Source organism: Miscanthus floridulus, chromosome 12 (genome assembly GCF_019320115.1).
Source record: "Miscanthus floridulus cultivar M001 chromosome 12, ASM1932011v1, whole genome shotgun sequence".
NCBI lineage: Eukaryota > Viridiplantae > Streptophyta > Magnoliopsida > Poales > Poaceae > Miscanthus > Miscanthus floridulus.
The window spans coordinates 84,512,718-84,527,723 of record NC_089591.1 but is presented as its reverse complement, the minus strand read 5'-3'; the positions used below and the strand labels follow the sequence as shown (position 1 = coordinate 84,527,723).

Sequence of the window (15,006 nt, the reverse complement as noted above, 5' to 3'; positions counted from 1 at the left end):
AGCATGTAGTGAGCATTGAAAGCAAAGGGTCTAGCATGCTTGGGCAAGGGTTGTGGTGGTGGAGTTTGACACTCATGAGCAAAATGGCCTTCTTGTCCACATTCAAAACATCTCTTTGGCTTTGGCTTTGGCTTTGATTGTTGGTGTTGAACTTGAGCCTTCTTCTTCTCTACACTTGCCATATATCCAATGCCACTTCTATCCATCTTCATGACGGTATTCATGAGTAGCTCACTTTGGAGATGCTTGCCTCTAGCAAACTTGCTCAATCCCACCTTGAGATGCTCTTTCTCCATCTTGAGCTTCTTGTTCTCTTCCTTGAGAATATCATTGTTCTTCTCTTCCTTGAGTTTCTTGATTTCTTCTTTTAATTTCTCATTCTCAAGGATCACCTCTTTGTCATGATCAAGAGTTTCTAGCACAATGGTGTTGTGACTTTTCATCTCTTCAAGATCTTTTATGAGCTTCTCATTGTTACTCTTGAGCTTGACATACTCATTATAGTCATTGCATTCAACCACTTGCTTGCCCTTGCTACTAGATCCATGCTCAATGCTTTCATCAATTAAATCATCACATGAGATAGCTATATCAATCTTAACAACATGGTTAGTAGCATCATGTGGCTTATTTGGTAAGAATTCTTGTGCAATAATAAGGGTATCATAATTGATCTTTAGAGTTGCATATTTATCTTTTAGCTTATTGTGACTAGTGATAAGCTCATTGTGTACCCACTCAAGTTTATCATTTTTATCTTTAAGCTCTTTCTTAGAAGATTTGAGCTCCTTGAGTTTGGATGATATAGAATCATTTGTTTCCTTGAGCTCATCATTAGCCTTTTCTAATGTATCACACTTAGCTAAGAGTGAATCATTTTTAGCATCAAGCTTTTCATTTGTAGCTCTACTCTTTCTAATGATCTTAGTATATTTTCTAAGTATTTTGACAAGATCATCATAAGTAGGTGAGTCATCATCATTGCTATCACTATCATCACTAGCATGTTCATCATCACTACTATCACCACTCTTAGTTACCTTGTGTTCACCTTTGGCCATAAGGCATAGGTGTGTAGAGGATGATGGCGATGGTGGTGGTGAAGATGCAAGATCAATAGCAATGGCGGTCACCTTTTCATCGTCACTATCATCATCGGATGATCCACTTGATGAATCAATGTCCGTGAGCCAATCACCGACAATATAGGCCTTGCCACTCTTCTTCTTCTTGTAGAACTCCCTCTTTTTGCCATCTCTCTTCTTGTATGGCTTGTTCTTCTTCTTTTCATCTTCATCACTTGAATCATCTTTCTTGCCCTTGTTCTTGAACTTGTCTTTCTTGGGCTTTGTGCATTGATGAGCTAGATGACCAAGTTCGCCACAATTGTAGCAATCCATCTCGAAGATTGGCTTTCTTCTTGAGCTAGTGAAGAACTTCTTCTTTTTGCCATCAAACTTGATGCCACTCTTGTTTAGCCTTTTTAGCATCTTGGTGGTCTTTTTCACCATGAGGGCAAGGCTTTCTTCATCATCTTCATCACTTGAGCTCTCATACTCAAGTCTTGCTTTGCCCTTGTCTTGGCTAGCTTTGAATGCTAAGTCTTTCTCTTTCTTCTTTGTAGAGGATGAGCCATCTTGTGGTGTGATGTGCATGTACATCTCATGAGCATTGATCTTTCCCAAGATTTGTGTCGGTGTAGCGGCGGAAAGATCACCTTGATGTAGCACGGTCACAATGTGCCCATATTTGTCAATGGGGAGGACACTCAAGATTTTTCTCACAACGTCGGATGGTGACATTTGAGTGAGTCCAAGCCCATTCACTTCCTCTATAAGAACATTTAATCGAGAATACATCTCATTAGCACTTTCTTTGGGAAACATCTCAAAAGAATTTAGCTTTTTAATCACAAGATGATAGCGTTCCTCATGCTCACTCTTGGTTCCCTCATGGAGCGCACAAACATCCGACCATAGTGCATGGGCGTCTTTGTGGTTCCTTACATGATTGAACACATCTTTGCAAAGGCCTCTAAAGATGGTGTTGCGAGCCTTTGCATTCCATTTTTCATAATTTACTTCATCGCCTTGAAGTTGTGCGGCATTCCTAGGTGCGGGGAACCCTTAAGAGGCGGCTCTAAGAATTCCAACATCTAGAGCTTCTAAGTAAGCCTCCATGCGGATTTTCCAATATGGAAAATCATCTCCCTCAAAGATAGGAGGAGGACCATCCCCATGAGACATCTTGCTCTAAGCGATTAAGCTTAAAAACATGAGCACGAGGCTCTGATACCAATTGAAAGGATCAAGATGCCCAAGAGGGGGGGTGAATTGGGCTAATTCTAAATTTTCTTGCAATAATCAAATCCTACGGATAGCCCAATTAACCCCTTGTGTCTAGAAAGGTGTTTATCAAACTAATGCACAACAACCTCTCAACCTAAGTTCCAAACTTACTCTAGCAAGCAATTCTTATGGAAATAAAAAACAAGTATTGAATTGCTCAAAGTAAATGCTCAAAGTAAGTGCTCAAAGTAAATAGAGAGAGAGAGAGAGGAACGCGGCGATATTTTGCCGAGGTATCGGAGAGTCGCCACTCCCCACTAGTCCTCGTTGGAGCACCCGCGCAAGGGTGTAGCTCCCCCTTGATCCGCGCAAGGATCAAGTGCTCTTTACGGGTTGATTCTTCGACACTCCGTCGCGGCGAATCACCCAAAAACGCTCACAACTTGAGTTGGGTCACCCACAAGCTCCGCCGGGTGAACACCAAACTCTCAATCACCACCAAGCCGTCTAGGTGATGGCGATCACCAAGAGTAACAAGCACGAACTCTCACTTGACCACGCGAAGCCTAATGAGAAGATGGATGCACACTTTGCTACTCTTGATTTGCTAGTGAGGCTACTCTCTTGGATTCTCGAATCACAAACACCTTACTAGGACCTTGCTCTTCTTGGCACTCACAAACGTGTTTCTCAGCTGTTGGAATGAGCAAAAGATACTCCACTCATGAGTGGAGCTTCTATTTATAAGCCAGCCTGAAAAACGAACTGTTATGAGCCTCTGCGGGACGACCGGACGCTCCGATCGCTGTGACCGGACGCTCCGGTCAGTTCAACCCGCTAACAGTTTTCAAGTGATGACCGGACGCTGTCAGGGTCCGGTTAGTACCGACCGGACGCGTCTGGTCGCTCTTGGATGCTTACTGTAAACGATCGGACGCTGGATACACAAGGTCCGGTCACACTGACCGGACGCGTCCGGTCACTCTTTTTCAAGTCTAGACCCTTACTGGAGTCGACCGAATGCTGGCCCTCAGTGTCCGGTCACATGACCCCCCCGCGTCCGGTCACACCAGACTTGATCTTCTCGGTCAAATGAACTGACCGGACCCTGCGGCCAGCGTCCGGTCAGTATTTGACCCTCCATTCACTTCCAACTTCCGAACATATGTGAATGAAGTTTGCTCCAAAGGATCTTAGGCATTCATAGGAGCTACCTAGAGCTAGTTTTAACAAGTGTGCACCACACCTAACTCACTAGACTCAACTAGGTCAAGCTACCCGTTCATACCCCCCTTCATAGTACGACCAAAGGAAAAACAAAGTCCTAAACTACTCTAAGTGTCTCTCTAACTTCAATCGACACTTAGAACTAGTTATCCTTAACCTTATCGTCCATCCTTTGAAAACCGAAATGATTTCCATCGTAGGGGCATGACAACCTCGATTGCCCAATCGATCTCTATTACCATGACCTAACTTAATTGTCTCTGCAAAACACACGTTAGTCATGGTAATCTTGTATTGACATTAATCACCGAAATCCAACTAGGGGCCTAGATGCTTTCAGCGCCGATGGACGATGGCAACGGTGAAGAGCAAGTAGAGTCAAGATCAATGAACCAATATGATCATGTGATGATATGAAGTGGATCATATCATTGTTGATCGTGTTGGTGCATGTGTTGCATCGACTTTGAAGGAGATGGAATGGAATGCGCAAGGCAAATGTATAACCTAGGGCATTTCATTTCACCGGTCATAGGTGTGTAGAGAAGTTTATGACCGGGTTTAGGATAGATGGCCGTACTATCAAGAGGGGCAAACTTGTTTGCATATTGGTCATGTAGTGCCACTCGAGTGATCTAACTTTGCATCGTCGCTAGGATCAAGTGGCGTGGCAAGTTGAGTGGATAACATCCTTTGGGAAATGATTATGAAAATACTAACACACATACACATAGTGGTGTACACTTGGTGGTGTTGGCATATCTACAAAGGAGGTAGTGTTTACAGGGTTGAGATGGGTTTGGGTCCCTCTCTGGATTCGGTGCTTTCGGGAAAATGGAATGCCTATTTTCTATTGCGCCGGATGCAAATTCTGGTGGTTAGCACATTGGTGCAAGGGTGAAGAAGTTAGAAGTGAAAACGAGTTGGTCGCGAAGATGTCGGCGTCGGTCAACTGACCGGACGCTGGATCTGAATGCACCGGACGCTGGAAGGCTACGTTCGGTCAGGCTGACGTACGGTGACGCAGTAACTGGAGTGTGACCGGACGCTGGCTGCGTCCGATTGCGTTTGACCGGACGTGTCCGGTCATGCTCGGGAGCTTACTGGAAACGATCGGACGTTGAGGGTCCAGCGTCCGGTCAGTTGAGTGCTGGAGCGTCTGGTCAGGTCAAGTGACCGTTGGAACCGGGACACGTGGTCGTCTACGAGCGACCGGACGCTGAGGTCCAGTGTCCGGTCAACTCGACCGGAGCGTCCGGTCGGCCCGACCGTTGCCCAGTGAAGGGGTAACGACTAGTTTAGCCCTTGGGGCTATAAATAGAAGTGGCCTTCGGCCATGCCTGGTGTGGAGCACCTTGGGGGACTTTGTGTCCATGCTTGAGAGTGCTTGGGAGCCCTCCATCACACATATACTTGATAGTGATCATTCGATTGTGTGAGTGAGCGATTCTAGTGTGATTGCATCGTGAGGTTGCATTGAGTGGCACTAGGTGATCGAGTTGCAAGCTGGTGGTACTTGTTACTCTTGGAGGTTGCCACCTCCTAGACGGCTTGGTGGTGGTCTCCGTCGAAGCGCGCAAGAAGCTTGTGCGGCGCTCCAGAGAAGTGCTTGTGAGGGACATTGTGCTCGCCCCGCGGGAGCCGCGAAGAGCAACTCTAGTAAAGCGTGTCATTGAGCTACCCTCACTCAAGGGGTAGGTTCTTGCAGCGCCCGATGTGCGGGCTTAGCGGGTGATGCTAATTAGCCGCCGAACCACCAAGTGAGCGATCGACACAACGGGGACTAGCGTGTTGGCAAACACGTGAACCTCGGGAGAAAAATCATCGTGTCAACCTTGTTCTTCCCGTTGGTTTGCATCCCCATTACACGAGCTTGCAATTACTTTTATACATATTAAGCTTGTGTAGTTGCTCTTGTAATTAGATAGCTTGTGTAGCTTGCTAATTACCTTCTTGCTTGTGTAGCATAGAAGTAGCTCCCTTGCATGGCTAATTTGGTTTTAGTAACCTTGTTAGTCACATTGCTTAGTTTGTGTAGCTAAGTATTTACGCTCTCTAATTAGGCATTGGTTGTCTTTTTATTGAGCATTGCTAGTGAGTATCGTTAGCTTTGTGCTTTTGCTTACTAGCATGTGTAGGAGCTCCCTTATTGCTTAAAGTACTAGTGGCATTGGTTTGTGTAACCGTGCTCCTAGAATTGTTTAGAAGAGCTCTAGCTAGCCCGGCATCTTTATTGCATAATTGTTATCTTTGCAAGGTGCTAGTGAACATATATAGTGGGGTATAGTCTTAGCTAGACCGATAGTTTTAATTCCGCATTTGTATCGGTTAGCCGACACGATTAAGTTTTAGAAAAGACTATTCACCCCCTCCTCTAGTCGCCATCTCGACCCTTCAACTACGGACAAAGTCGAAGGAACTACCTGTTGCCTTGCCACGCTTTGGTCTGGTATATTTTTCCCTACCTGCAAATACTATTAGAATTCATATATAATCAGCATATCCTTTTAGCTAGCAATAATGCATATTGTTTAGTACCAAATGTTTAAAACTCACAACTACCGATGGATTGGTTGTAGTTCATTTGAAGATTGGTTGTTCCTTTACAACGGCAAGGCCAATATAGATTAAGCTATTGTCATTAATGCATGTCATGGTACAAACCCTGCTTGGAGATTTTTTCTACATGCTTAGATTATTAGCTCGTTTTGTTGTTCCTCCGAATTAACTAAATCTGCAATAAAAACACTTGCTTACATGATGCTGCTGTGAATGAAAAATTGGATCATCAAGCAATCAGCTTTCATCTTCTTGAGAAGCAGTCTATTCCAATTGGACCGTTTCAATGCTTCACTATGGTCCCAACAATGACTATGCACAGGCGTGTTGGATTAACCTATGAATCTAGATAAAAAGTTCCTCTCCATCTATTGTACAGCTCATAGACATGACCTAATGCTAAATGTTGTACGTGTTTAACATAAAAAACGTTCATATTTGTGATTCCTTCAAACTAACAGGTTCTCTTCTTATTTCTATTTTACAGCTTACCATGCCGCCCACAGTTAGGCGATAGCACTTTATGTATGCCTAAACTTTTATCGAATCCAAATCACTGCACATTAATATGATTGTTACCCCACATCTGATAATTTTTTTTGTTCCTATCCTGTACGGCTACATGTGAATCTTGAAAAAGGTTTTCGTTGGTCTGCATCAGTGGTGTTCGCCTGCTGCTTGAAGTTGTCAATTTCCTTTTGTTGTACAAGGTACAGACTTAAAAGAAGCTAGGTTCCTCTGTACAAATTGACCTACAGTCAAAATTTTGGGGCTAAAGGTAATCCATTCATAGTTTGCAATGAATTGAGGTTACCAGTTCTTACCTTACTTTTCTACAGGTTGTGCTTTTGGGTTGACCAAGGTGAACAAGCTATTGATGTTAGTTAACTAAAATTTGTTATGCAGATAAGGCAACATGGTTCCTTTTGTTTCTGCACTAATGCAGGTACGTGTTTCCTCATGTCTAAGTTTGATTGCGGGAAAGGGATACACTTTACATGCTCCTCACAATATTGAAGTCATTTTATGCTCTCAGCCATGTAACTGCATCTTATCTGCTGTAAGTCAGGGTCATTTCTTGTGTACGTGATTAAAAAGTCTTTTCTCCTTACTTTAGTGAATATTATCTGAAACGTCAAGGTTCATTCACAATGCATCCATAAGTTAATATTATTAGTAAGCATGCAGAGGCAGACTATTTGGGTACATAATAATTGTTGGATCTTTGGTTTGGCAATCCGCTATTCATTCATTTGGCCAATTTCGATTTGGCAAAGCACTCAGTGTTCCCATAGGTTGCTGTGTTGCCAGATCAAAATTGGCAAGATCAGTTTGCCTTGGTTCACATAGTTTATTCAATTTGTTAGTGAATTGCCAATAGATCTGTCCTACACTTTGGTAGTCTACCCTTACCTTATTAGTTAGTTTTTTGGTATGGGTGCTAGCATGACAGTCTGCATTCCTGATTTTGAGCAAAATTTTCTGTTCTTTCTACAGTGTAGTTTCTTTATGTACTAAGACAAATATTTATACACACACATGAGTGGGAACTAACACAAAAAAATCAGGTGATGAGGGGAACCAGCACAACAAAAAAACAGGTCACGAGGATAACGACAACTTAGAGTTGATTCCTACTTAAAGTTGTACACTAATTCTTTTTTTTAAGATTGACTCTATAGAGAAACATTTGATATCCCTTTCATGCTATAGTTACTGTTCCTATTAGTTCAGGCAAGGTTAATGCTGCTATTAGTTTCAGTTAATAAGTTTTGAGTTCATTCTTATTTTTTATGTTGGGGTGTAGCGGTTTCATGGGCATGTTAGCTGCTTCCCGTCTTTTCGGTAAGAAGAACATCAATATTAGTCAAATTCTTTGATTTGGTTGCAACTGGTTTCTTTTTCCTTTGCCGTGGCTAACTGCAGCTAAGAGGTTTGAACCTCTGCCTAGCAGTTTTTTTTTGTTTTGTACTTACAGTTTAGTTCAGCTTTCAAAAACTCTGTTCAGTAACTAAATAGAGGTAAAATATTCAGAGTATTGTGATGCAGTTGGGATGGTGCATCGGGATGCTTAAAATTGTGGAGGTCACGTTCATGCAATAGTGAATACTCTGTTATATTTTTTGAGTGTCAGTGTTTTAATATTTTTGTGTCAGTAGAAATTCGGCTTTATCACTATTAAATTGCCTATACTCAGTTTCATTATTCTCTGTCTGTCAGCAGTGCATCAAGCCGGTTTTCTTCATTAGCAGCTAGAACAAGTATTCAAGTGAGTAGGTTCAGAAAAAATAAAAGGAGCTATCTCGACATGTTAGTTTTTCAGTACTTTTGATCTCTAATTCTTTGTGTACATAGGTAAATAGTTTTAGTAATTGACATCTCAGTTTTGTCAGTATGGTAGCTTTTGCAAGTTGTAACTGTATGTTTTTTTAGATATAAAATTTAGATGCAGCTCATCACGTGAACTTGAACATCAGTGTAACCATAACAATATATTTTCCATTAATATTGATTATTCTATCTTTCATTTCATTTGTATCTCTTTTATTCAAATGAGTACTTACTTATTTTTTGCAAGATTTTTTCTCTGCTGCACGTGTAAAGCTGATGGTGGAATTGTTGCTACACGTGAGGATGTCGCATATTTGATTAGATCTGGTTGTCGATTGTTGTAATTTCATTCACTCTTTATTGTTTTATTTTTCTATAAAATCTAGGTGTAATTGCCTTCCTTTATCTACCAGATTTTGCTCTGCTTTCAGGAAACTAGGCGTCATGTAATGATTGGATATAAATCTGATTGATGAACTAAAATAAAATCATCCGGAAGATAGGTAGTCGCTCCCTGATACTGCTGCACGGCGAAGGCGCGCGCCCTGATACTAGTTGATTAAAACCCACTCAGACTCTGCTTCATCCGCTCCATTCGGAGCCTTGGTGGCTCATTCTTGTGTCGACATCTGTCTCTGTATATTTTGTGAAAAAGCCCTCGAAGAACTAACCCGCAGTCCAAAGTCGACCCAACAGCCTCGCTCCCGCACGCGCACGGGCGATTTGGGTGGCGCCGAAAACCCTAGCCGCCGCCATCTCCCATCTCCGTCTCGCCACCGGCATCGCTTCACTCCTCTCCTCTCCGCCTTGCCGTGTCAGAGGAGCGCACCCAGATCTATGGGGAGGTGCGTTCGACCATGGCGACATCGCGGCTGGTCGCGGCCGTGGTCGAGCGGCAGTGCTCTCATGCTCAGAGCCCGGAGGCAGGATGGGGCGGGGCGCCGCGGTTCTCGGCTTCTTGCATGCTCAGAGAAGGCGGCGATGCGAGCACAAGGGTACGTCTCAGCAACATCTCCACATCCTCTCCGAGATCTGTTCACCGAAGTTGAGCTTTCTCTCTCTCTCAGATCTGTCCATGAGCTACTCGAAGGCACGGGCTTGCGCTCGGATGAGGCTTCTGGATGGCCTCACGGGGCCTCGGCGGTGGCAGGCAGCGGCAGCCAGGAAGGCCAGTTTCTTTGAGCATTTGGTATCTGGTCGGGTCTACTGATTACACGGTTCTTTCTTGTTCAAAGAGCTTTCTGTTCATGGCTGCAACCAGATTATTTAGATCAACATGGCAACCACGCTTCTTCAGCGTTTAGGAACTGCATGTGCCTCAGATGCTTTGCCCAGTGGCTAATAAACGCAGTATGTTCCTCTTTTTTATTCCTTACATGATGATTTTTTTTTCTGTGATATGATATGACTTTACTGAAAATTACAATGTTTGACAAACAAAAGATACAATCCTATATTCAAGTGTTATTTGCATTCAAAACGTGCAGGCTGCTAAGTGCTAATACATGTTCCTTTATGAATTGTTGTCATCCATACCTGTTTCAGAGTTGAAATTGGTTCCAGCCATGGATATTAGAACCGAAGCCAGCATTGCGCAGCAATAGGATTGGTTGTGCAATTAACCATGAAAATATTGATAAGCCATAAATATTGCAAAAAAAAACATTGCCCTTTATTTTGGAACTTCTTCCGATACATTTACACAACTGGCGTATTTTGGAAATTACGTTTGTGCTCTACTTATGATTTGAATCAATTGCTGCCTCTTCCTGTTTTTAATTTTCAGGGTGGTAGAGAAAAAATGTAGCACATTTGTACTCGAGTTTCACCATAGTAACATGATTAGAAGAGTTTCTATAGTCATGCAAGTTAGTTTTTTCAGAGTCAGTGCTTACCCCATTAATGTTGTTTTCGCATGTTCTAATGTATTCTTGAGGAATGTCATACCTAATTAGTTCAAAATAAATTAATTGCAGTCTATCCTTATATGTCTTTTTACTCTTTTCTTTGATTCTCTGCACTCCACTCAGAGCTTGCAAGTTCATAAATTCATGTACTGTGAAGTCCTGGAAGCATCTGACTCGGTTACAATCAGAAATGACAGCCCAATCTTCTTTTCGAAAAGCTTTATTTTGGAATACAGATGCTCAATACTGATGTGCGCCAAATATAGGAGGGGATGACATGCAGAATGTGCGTCCCCAATAGCCCCAAACATGTTAATTAATCTGATTTGGTTGATGATATGGCTTCCTTTTTGTTATTTCATGCCTTCCATCGGCAACTATATGCCACCTTCAACCAAAGTGTTGCCTAATGCAAAGGTCTTCAAGATGTCTGATGATGTTCGTGCTTTAATTTATATTCAGTTGTTAAGATAGTCCAAGATATCTGATGAAGTTAACGACTTGTTCTTTCATTTCTGTGAAAAGAGTCCATCAACTGAGGTGAAACTGCTTGCTCCGAAACACAAATTAATGTTTCTAATATTAGTTTTATAAAATGCTACAAATGTTTATATTATATGATACTATTATTTTTCAGATATATGTACTTTGAGCGGTAATTTTCCCTATTTCCTAGAACTGAACAATCTGACTTGTGTTTTTTTAGATTGTTGCACATTGACAGTCAGCAATAGTGTCGAAGGATCACAAGATAAGGTACGTTCAGGAGCTTGAGCATATGGTGTACACTTGGTAAAACCGTCATTTATGGTAAGACAATTTTTGCAGCTTGCCTTACTAATTCAGTCTCCATAGTGCCGCAAGAAGAGGTTAGCGACACCGACAATAAATTTCTAAAATCGTTTCATCTACGTATTGCATGGTGTGCTTCTGTGTATGTAATATGACAACTTATAATTTATAAATTCTAGGACTTGTGCATCACCTATCAATGAATCAATCGAGGAGCTTTTCACATATGGTGCTGTAGAGCCTATAAGTACCTCACTTCTCTTTACTTGCCTTGATCGAACAGTTCAGTATTTAGTATTACAACATGCATTGAAATTTTACTCCATGTTACAATCTATAAACATCATACCTGAAGGCTTCCACAAACTGGTTTAAGTAATGTACCTCTGATTTTGTACTTTGCTCTCTGTCATGTTCGACAAATGCGTGTCCCTGATGACCTTTTTTCTACTCAGGGTAGTTCGACTGCTAAAAATATTCAGCATCATGGGCCTTGTCATTTTAATGACCAGTTCTGTGTTTTTCAGAAACCTCATGGCTTTAGATTGCAAATGTGTAGCTTATCATTCTATTGTCTCTGACGTTTTCTAACCTATTCTAATGACCTCTGTGCACATCTGGATTAGCATTCTAGCTATTTTCACTAAGATGCTCTGTAGCCATATAATGAATGACTATCTAACGTGTGGCTCAATTAGAACTATAAGGGCTAGCTGCAGAGTGCAGTGATCATGCATGTACTGAATGTCCCACATGCATGTTCTCGTCTAGCTCCCTAGATATACATACATACATCTTTAAGCTAGTGGAGTCACAGTTTTTTAGTAACTATCTTCCCCATGCTAACAATATATACAATAACAATGCATCCACATGCATCACTATCACACATAATCAGTCTTACAGTCGGTTCTAGAATCATGTAGAATACATATAGTCAGTTTATTGGCTTAATTGTAACAATGAGAAATCAAGGATATATACAATCTGGTTCTAAAAAGTAGAATATGGTCAATCGGTTGGATCTAAGGGCCGGATAAAGGATTTGTGAATCAAACACATTTGTGTAAGCCAGTACAAATCCACCAATTTACACCGTCGTCCTTGCATTGGTTTAATATGCCATAAAGGACTAACTGCAAAAAGTAGTCTTTACACATAATCAGTTCTTTCGGCAAAACTTTGAGAAATGGGCTGACATGTGGGACCTCGAGCATGATAGGTGGAAAATAATCAGTTCTTACCTCTCACTCACCGTGTCTCCATCTGTTGTGTCTATTTAAGGGCTTCTTTGGCTATACTCTAGTCCAACCCGATGCACATGGATGAGAATAAATTAAGGTCTTGTTTGGATGTAATCGGTCTCAATCCACCCCAATGCACGTGGATTAAGATGAATCCGATAACTTTCAAAAAAGGCCTAAGCTGAAAAATTCGTTCAATTTATTTCCAACTATAATTTATTTTATTTGATCCATTAAATTTACGGCAATGCTAGGAAGTGGACGGACTGCTCCGTGCGCCCGTGTTTTTTTTTAATCCACAAGCTATCGGGTTGATTTGTTTTAAGCATTCGGATGGACTGCTCCGCGCGCCCCGCACGTGTTGCTTCAGGCTGCACCGGCTGCTCAGTGGGCCTGATTATATTTTAATCTATGAACGCAACGTAAGATAAATATGTGCATGTATACATATGTACGCAGACCTCATTAGAAGTTCAGAACGTGAATACGTGACACGCTGTATACCAGAAGAGGATATAATTGACATGCATGGAGAGCTGTGTTGAATGACCAGCCAGAGCAACGTATGGACACGTCTATACTTGTATGCATGTGCACAAAAATGCATTTGGTCCAAAAATAATTATAGACCATAAATATACGTGAGCTCATATTGCGAGTCAACTTAGCATGATCAACATAAATAGCAACCATTTTCGTATAGGCCTCGATATGTTAGAGCCACATATAAAATATTTGTATGGCCGACTTGAAAATTTATTTTGCTTGATTAACCATAGTCAACACCGTGTCAAAATTTCATCATGTGTCTTTAACGGTAATGCTACGAAGCGGGCGCCCGTCCATCTGGACGGACCGCTCCATGTGCCCTGCCCACTCCGCGCGCCCCACGCTGCTCGCTCCGCGTGCCCCGCCCGCCCGAGCCGTTGCTTACTCCGGCCCGCGCTGATTCACCCTGGCCGTTGCACGCCTCGTATGTTGAGGCTGTCTCGTAGGGCCGCCTCCACCGCGCTTGTTCGCCACGACGCCCGTCCATGTTGCACTAAAAGCGTATGTTGTAAATATATATCTCAAGTGTTTCATATATCCTAGATATATGTTGCAAGTGTTCCATATGGATGTTGCAAAAAAAAAGTAGATATGGATGTTGCATATGTTGCAATGGCTATACACGTATGTTGCAAGTGTCTATTCAAAATGTTTCATCTACTTCAGACTTATGTTGCAAGTGTTTTATCTGATTGTTGCATATGTTGCAGTGGCTATACACATATGTTGCAGTAGACATATGTTGGGAGTGTATGTTACAAATGTTTCATCTGCTTTAGATTTTTGTAGGAAGAGCTTTCTGGTTGCAAGTGTTTCATGAGTAGGCGCAGGTGGTCCCCGCTGGTGAAGGTGGTCCTTGTGTGCGTGATGCGGATGTTGCAAAAGTAGATCCGTATGTCGCATATGTTGTAATGGCTATACACGTATGTTGCAAGTATCTATTCAGAATGTTCCATTTACTTTAGACATACGTTGCAAGTGCTTTTATCTGCATGTTGCATATGTTGTAGTGGTTATACACATAAGTTACAAGCGGATGTTCCAAATATTTTATCTGCTTCAGACGTATGTTATATAAAGTGCTTTCATGTTGCAAGTGTTTCATGAGCAGACGCAGGCATAGGCGGTACCGTGTGTACATGTGTTTCATTTCAATACAAGGCCGATAGTTGGATGTTGCAACGTTAGTTGGATAACAAAATAAAACGTAATCCGAATCTACATAACGTCTAACAAGAGAGGTCGATGACGCCATCCCCTCGCTGAGGTTGGAAAAGTGGACCATGCGATCGAGAGTGTTGAGGACGCAGAATTAAAAAAGGATAATTAACGGGGCACATAGGTAGATAATTTTTGTGGATATGAATAATTAACAGGACAAGTACGAAAATAACTTTTGTGAATAGATAGAGGTTTTCCATGGATCCGATTTGTCTGGACGTCCGAGCAGCAGTGGTTATGTAGATTAGAGTGCAGCGAAATACAAGGCGTGTAACCGGTTGAGGCATGGCATAGATCACACTACTCTAGCTAGCTAGCCTGAACATGGTACACCTAATTAATCCACGCGGTAGTAAATAAGATCAATGACGAGTCACAATCCTTTGAGTACGGTTATTAGAGACCAAGGTTTTAAATCTTTGGCTATAGCTGTTTGAGAAGAATTTAGCTAATTTTTTTTCATGTACAAGTTAGCCCTTAGCTGCCGCTATAGCCGCTATAGCTAAATGGCTTAGCCGGCTATTTAAAACCTTGTTAGAGACACGTGTAGTTGCGACCCATCGCTAATAATACTATTAATGATATGCTAATATTGGGCGCCAATGCAATACCACATGTAAGCTAAGGGCATGCATGCACTAGTGACGTGTCATGATGATCCTTGTGATAATGCAAATGCAATGATCGGGGCGATTTAGCCTAGCTTGAAACTCTAAAAAAAGTTTTAAGTAAAGTCTGTTGGAGATACTTGGATCGGCGGCAGAGAATTACGCGGAGGCAGGCATGCAGTGTCGCCGTCGATGGTCGTGGTTGCGATGATGATGATGCCGAGCGAGCGAGCGAGATGAACCGTGTACCGTGTAATAAGTGTAATGGGTGGTGGATCGA

General features: G+C 42.1%; 1 long non-coding RNA gene across 2 annotated transcripts; it reads left to right on the top strand.

Moving 5' to 3' along the window:
• The first annotated feature begins 9,028 nt into the window (after positions 1-9,028).
• Positions 9,029-11,429, top strand: LOC136496557 (uncharacterized). Of its 2 annotated transcripts, XR_010769083.1 has the most exons (4): positions 9,029-9,400; positions 9,473-9,755; positions 11,019-11,068; positions 11,141-11,429. It is a non-coding gene; the product is annotated as an uncharacterized lncRNA (long non-coding RNA). The 2 variants fall into 2 exon arrangements; XR_010769082.1 differs by having other exon boundaries at positions 9,030-9,400; positions 11,019-11,429.
• Positions 11,430-15,006: the final 3,577 nt, after the last annotated feature.